A 7,720-nucleotide genomic window follows, 5' to 3' on the forward strand; every position below is an offset into this window, starting at 1 on the left:
CATAACACACCAACACCCACTCCCACCATACATTTACTCCAAGGAGCAAGGAGATATGATACATTTATGTATAAGCATTGTATGTGTATTTTTGCTGAAAAAAAGCTCACTACCTTAAAACCACCAACTTGAAAAAAAGCAGCAAGCAATAAGTAGTAACATGACCATTTTTGGAGGACCATCATTCTATAGTTAAACACAAACTGAACTGTTCTGGGCTAGTATTTAACTGCTATAGACAATATTATTGTTGTCTGCATTTTTCACCCTGAGCATCAAGTAAAGACTACCCTTCTGAGATCTAGGGGAAATAGGTCTATAATATTACATTTTCCTATATAAATTAAGTGTAGGGGTGGTAGTATACACATTGCAAAGAATATAAAAAAATGTATTCAACTGTTATAACATGAAGCACTCTAGTTGACAGCAGGACTTCGATGTCCTCAATTGGGAACAATTTTTACATGCATTTTTCAGGTATCAAAATCCAATACTAGGCCACTTGGACATGACAGGACAAATATCTTTAGCCCTGTTGTATTTGGTTTACCTGGAACAAACTGATGAACAAGACACCAACCTGTAAAGGTTTTTTTTTTTTTTTTTTTTGGTCCATGCAGACCTTTGCTGGCCTGGGTAGACTCAGACATCCATGGCACACTCTGTTCATAAAAGGTCTCACTCTCCAAAGCAGATAATTATTCCTTTCATTTCTGACGCATCTAGATAATTTATCATTTTTATTGAAGATATGATTTAGTTAGTTAAAACCTATGTGCTGGTTTTGGCCACAAAAATCATCATCATGATCAACCTCATCTGGGTTCTTCTCCTCTGAGCTATCACTTCCATGTGTCTTCCATCTTCACATTCTGTCTCTCTGGACTCTCATCATTTGACAAATCTATGAAATAAATTAAAAGTACAAATTCTGAGGTAAACTGCAGTGTACATGTATAAATAAGCTGTTTTTTTCTATGAAAATAAATATGTACTAAAAATACCTCTCATATACAGTTTAAAAAAATAAAAGTTTTAGGCAGACAAAATGTGACAAAATGCTGTAAAGTATGAATTCTTTAATAAATAAAAGTGTTAAAAGTTTATTGTTACAAAATAGAAAGCGAATGCACCAAAGAGAAATCCAAATCAAATTAATATTTGGTGAAACCACTCTTTGCTACAAAATAGAATCAATTCTACTAGGTATACTTATACACAGTCTTTGAAGAAACTCAGCAGGTAGATTGTTCCAAACATCTTGGATAACTAACCATGTATCTTCTGTGGATGTAGGCTGCCTAAAATCCATCTTTCTTCCCACTTCATGTAATTCCAGACAAACTCAATGATGTTTAGATCATGGCTCTGTGAGGATTAAAACTATTAATTGAGGACAGCATTAATCCTGACCTAATCTCTAACTCAATTTACAGATATGCAGCCCCAAGGAACCCCCACCATGCTTCACTGTTGCCTGTAGACACTCATTATTGTACTGTTCTTCAGCCCAAACAAACATTTTTTCTGCAGCCCAGTTCCTATGTTTTTGTGCAAAATTTATTCACTTATTCTTGTTTATATCAGCTTTTTGAGCACAATTATTTTATGAAGAACACTTCTGTTCAGACTTTCCCAGACAGTAGATTGGGTACTCAGATTCCACTGGTTTCCACCAGTTGTTTGCTGATGATACTGCTGGTTGTAAAAAAGAAATCTTCCAATGTCAAAGGTTATTAAACATGATGCCTTTCATCTGTTGCATTAAGTTTCCTTCACTGACCACTGCATCACTGCATACAGTCCTCAACATCATACAGTTTCTTTGAAATCTTTCCCTGGGAGAGACCTATCTGATGCAGTATAACTACCTTGTGTCTTGTTGCTGTGCTCAGTTTTGCCATGATGTATGACCTGTGACATGAAACTGTATTCCACAAACTCACTTTAGTAGTAGAGTGTCTGTTCCTCACCCAGTTTAAGCCTCCTACACAGCTATTTCTATTTTTGTTATTGTCTGTGTTTTTTAACTATATATGAAATTGATGATCAATAGCGTTTGGTATACATACACCTGACTCTGATCCTACAAAATCCCTGAATTTGTGCAAATTGTGCAAAAGTAAATATTGAAAGCCGCATATTTATTTTATTTGGATTTATTTTCTTTTTGTTTACTTTCCATTTTGTTAATAAATCAAAATAAATTATTAACACCATTTTTATTAAAGCATTCTTACTTTACAGCATTTTTTCACAACTGCCTAAAACTTTTACACAGTACTTCACATTCAGATGACTTTTTAAATTCCTTATATCAGCCCACACATTTATACCTTGTTAAACCTGACCCCTAATCTTCTTTCTTAGCCATGCCAGAACTCAAGTTTTTTCTACAATTCTTGGGTGAAATAATAGCAGCCAACAACACTTTTCAATGGAATAATCTAGAAACCTATTTTGTGTGTGTGTGTGTGTGTGTGTGTGTGTGTGTGTGTGTGTGTGTGTGTGTGTGTGTGTGTGTGCGCGTGCGTGCGTGCGTGCGTTTGTGTGTTTGTAGGATGACGATGTACTTTGCCTGCAGCACTTTTTGGCATTTTCCACTGATGTGACTGATATTCAGACTCAGAAAGCTAAGGTTAGAACACACATTATGGAAGTATAACATGGGACTAACTGAGAATTTCAGTCAAGTCAGAGTGCTTTGCTAAGCTATTACGATGCGAAAGCATTTACACCAGCCAACTTTGAGAAACTGCCAGTAAACTCAATTTTTTTTTAAACAAATCAATTAAAAGTCAAACAAAGAAACCCCCACACGCTTTTTGCCAACCCCAGGGATGTTGACTCTCAGACCCAAAGGCTCCTTGTTCTTCAAAATCCAGCTATAATTAGATTAACACAATCAACCTGAATATAGCATTTATGCTAATAGGACACTGTGAGTTATGGTTTCATTATCAGTTTAATTATAGTCTCAAGCATTACCATGCCCTCCAGTGGTTTAATTCTACGATATTCAAACCAGAAAATATAATTACAATTAGAATCTCAGTGAAAACCCAATCATTAGTTCAAATAAGAGATGATTTTGTTTAAGTAAGAGACAAATGAAATAGGGACGGACCTTAATATTTGGAAAGACGTATCCTACAAACAAGGTGGTTTTCTTTCCTATTTAAATAATATTTTATAATATAAAGAAGGAATCAAATAACACAGATTATTGTCCTTGTTGTGTCACTGATCGATAGACAGAAGAAGGAGACTCTGAGACAGGAGCCGTCTCAGTGCATCCCTAAATATCTTTCTTCCACTCTCCTCACTTTTCCTCTCCTGCCCTTTCCTGTCCTCTCCCGAGAGAAATGGAGGAGATCTCTTTCTTTTTTGTCCCTGATGAACTGATGCAGAGGAGCAACAGAAATCTTTAAATAGCCCCACGCTGCATTTGAGACAGCACATATTATTATTTTTTTCTTTATCTTTCTTTCTCTCTCTCACTCTCTCTGGGTAATTGGACTACAGAGATTGTCAAGATGAAAGACTGTTGTGAGGCAAGAGTTTGAAGCTCTTTATCAGATGCCGAGATAATGCTTCTGTCATACATGAAAGAGCTCTGATGTTCAGCAACCGGTCTTATTCAAATGATCCAGATTCCATTATCCAACTGGCAAGCTTTGTTTATGATTTATGTAATTGAGTTGAATTGTTCATTGATTCACAGTGTATTTATCCTTGTAATACTAATTATGTCATGTTTTCCTATCTCTCACCAAAGCACAAGAGATTTACATTAACACAAGAAATTAACCTCTAACACCCAATTGTTTTTCTGGTGTGTTCAGTGTGGGGGAAAAAATTACTTTTAGATGTGCCCTAAAAAGGAGTCGAGCAATAAATGAGCTCTGCTGCATACTATAAAATAGGGTGGACTGCACCAGACGCATGGGACATATGGACGAGAATAAATCACACCCACCCCCCTCACACATATGGATTTACAGTAGAATGAGGGCTAAACTACTATACTTTATTTGCTCCAATGCACCACTTATAGCATTCTCATCTTACATATTGCCCTAAAAACTATGTAACAACATACAGCTTAGTGGTGCTTGGTTCTGGGAAGGGTTTCTCTTTTAATTCTGTTTTCTCTGCTGTTTCAATTGTTCATTCCTTCCCTTTGTACTTTTCCCCCTTTCTGACCTGTTCAGAAGTGATTAATTGAAACTCTGAACAAATATCAGACAAATCCTAGCGACAGAAAGTGAGATTATTCCTGCTTCTGCATATATAATGAGTTTTGAAAGGAGTAACTTTTTTAAAGTCAATAATGCATAATGCATACGTGTCAATAATGTTGGCTCACTCATTGGACGTAATTACATTTCTTAAATGAATTATTAATTATTAAAAAGTGATTGCTCAGTTCCAGTTTATCATCTGAAAAAGTGTTTTGCTTTTAGTTTTTCTAGGCACTAACCTGATTTCTGAGGTGTATATATATATATATATATATATATATATGCAGTGCAAGACAAAGTGCTGCAGAGTTCAGAGAAAACAAAAGCAAGTGACAAAAAGAGTAATGATCACCTGAACCTCTGGCTATATCATTCAGAAAACATTAACTCATCCCTCATTCACCCCCTGAGACCAGTTAGGGGTGACATTTTGCAGGAGACATTACTATGATATGCTCTATATAAAAACAACTTATACACTTGGATCTTGCAAGATAGAACGTAAAAAAACCAAATCATAAATGTCTTTCTAAGTGTTCACATGCTATTATTAGATATCACAACAATCACTCTTGTTATACAGTTAGGTGAATTTATTATTAAATGCAATGATTAATGATTGATGTTTTGACATCTTGTATCACCCAGGCTCATTTTTAGGTCTTATAGTTTAAGGACATACTTTTTAATTATATACATACATTAATATAATAACACTTTCCATTTTGTGTCTTATTTTATAACATGTGTTTCATGACAGCTGTTGCAAAGCCTCAGAAAAGTGTTATATGAGCATGAGTTCAATAAAAACCTCAAAGGTGTGACATGAAATTCTAAAGATATTCTGGCATTTCTTAAGCACTTGAACACAGCAAAGGTTATACAAAACAAGGACACACTTTTGTGACATCTGTTTGCAATTAACAGTGCAAAATACTTTCTTTGAAAAATATACCCTCATATTTTTCTCTACCTTCATCAAAAATATCATCTTAATCTATGTATAATGTTTCACAAAATGCTATGAAACTTACACAGGAAAAAAATTAATATTACAATAAAAATCTAGTAAAGAAAATTTCCACACAAAAATACCAGTATATATATATGTATATACATAAGGTTTGCATGGCACAAAGGATTTTTTTATATTTATCTGCATTAACTAGCAATATCCTTGTTTTATTCAGTAAATGTTTTATTATTAAGTACATTTTATTCAAATTTCACTTCAATGAACAGCATAAACCTTAGCGCCATAAAAAGCACACATAATTAAATGGTCTTCATTACTATTTAATGGTCACTAATGGCAATTTTTAACTGTTCCAACCACAGGTAGCATGGAAATAAGTAAATGCAGAAACATCAGCCTTCATTAAGCCTGAGCTGACAGAACCCAGAATGATTCATTAAGGAATTCATGGCAGTGTGTAAACCATACACCTGGCTCAGAAACAAACATTGGGTGAACTGAGAAAGCTTTACAGAAAGCCTTTCTCTTTCAAAACACATCATATGCAATAGCTTAAGGCCTTAGAACTGACACACAACAAGAAATATTAAAAACAATCTATCCATAATGCAAAAAAATTCAATCAGTTTAAAACTGTTTAAGTGCTGTTAACCCAAATGCAAACCAAGTTTAATTCGAGTTAAAATTGTAGTAAGCACACAAGTAAACATGACTCTTATTTTTTTTGTAAGCACTTACTGTACCTGATGGTAGGTTTATATAGTTTAATTTTTAACCACACATTTACATGCATTTAATTTAGTACAGGACTTAAAACACGGGTAATTCTAATAATAAGCAACTCACAAATTTGTCATATTTATTGCACAACTATATACTATTTTTGTCTGATGACATGTTATCCATAAGTCTGCAGCAATGATAAAGATCTTGCTTAAACATACATTGCATTTCCTGTAATAGTAACAAGACACTTCTAACTCTGAAAAAAGAATGTCATTGAAAGTAGCTTCCATAACACTTTATAACATGTTTTTCTCAATCCTATGAGACAGGGTTGCCCTGTGTATTTATGTATTTGAGGATATTCTATATATTCACATTTCCATACTGTATGATTATATTATTTTTGTTACTGGAGCTGTCACCTGAGTCCGGTACACTTTATACTTGGTCAATAAAAGATTATGAATCATATCATTAAATATTTATGGGAAGTGCTCAAGAAGGGCCAAAGGATCTTTAAAAACTAACGATGGCTTATTAGGTTTCATGCTCATACTGTATGTGCATGGCCTATAAATTATAATTATGTTGGGTGCACATGATCTTTTTTCATGCATCAGAATTTTTTTTTTTAAACACCGACACAAAATTCAAATTCATGTCTATGGTGAATGAATTAGATTCAGAATGTTAATAGTGAAGCCAAGTCAAGTCAAGTTTATTTCTATAGCGCTTTTCACAATAGACATTGTCTCAAAGCAGCTTTACAGAAATCAACAGTCAAGGTGAATGTTGCGCATTTATCCCTGATGAGCAGCCATGGCGACTGTGGCAAGGAAAAACTCCCTTAGATGTTATGAGGAAGAAACCTTGAGAGGAACCAGACTCAAAAGGGGAACCCATCCTCATTTGGGTGACATCAAGAGTTTGATCATAAATCTTTTAACAATACAGAACACTGGAGAGTGAGAACTAACATGATTACTGGAGTATAAGATTATAAGTAATGTTCTTTCTACAGTCTTTTACAGTCATTATGGTTATAAAACTAGAAGCTACTGAGCAACTCATAAAATAGCTCAACATTTGTGATCATCACAGATCCAACACCATCCAATTGCACTTCTTTTCATGCAAACTCACACATCTGTATACAATATTTATTTCATTCTAGATTGTGTACATACTTCATGTCTGTGTATACTGTATGTTTGGACAGTCACTTTCACTTTTACATTCTACTTTTGATGCAAAGCCACTTTCTGTACACAGTATTTATTTAATTTATTATAGTTTATTTAAAAACTGTGTACACATTTCGTATCTGTGTATACTTTTGCACCTGACACCTAGACAAATTCCTAGTACTGTTCTAATGCTTCTTTGCTGAACCCTTTGCTATACCTGGCAATACAATTTTTTTCTGTTTCTGATTATTATTATTATTACCTTGTTGAGTGTCTTATGAAAGTACATATTATCAGCCTGCACACACACACACACACACACACACACACACACACACACACACACACACACACACACACACACACACACACAAACCAGAGTAAGTCTACAGTTGGTAAAGTACATGAATGACATTTAATAATTTTATAGGATCAGTAGGTTCCCTCATTCCACCTTTACCTCTGACCTTTAAACTCTCTGCCTGAGGCTCAGTCATACTTCAACTGTCACCACAGAAACCCATAAAAAGAGGAGATGAAAAGAGGCTGGTAAAAGGCTATAATCTGTCCTGATGCCAAGGAAC

Source organism: Silurus aristotelis (genome assembly GCF_946808225.1).
Source record: "Silurus aristotelis genome assembly, chromosome: 3".
Lineage (NCBI taxonomy): Eukaryota > Metazoa > Chordata > Actinopteri > Siluriformes > Siluridae > Silurus > Silurus aristotelis.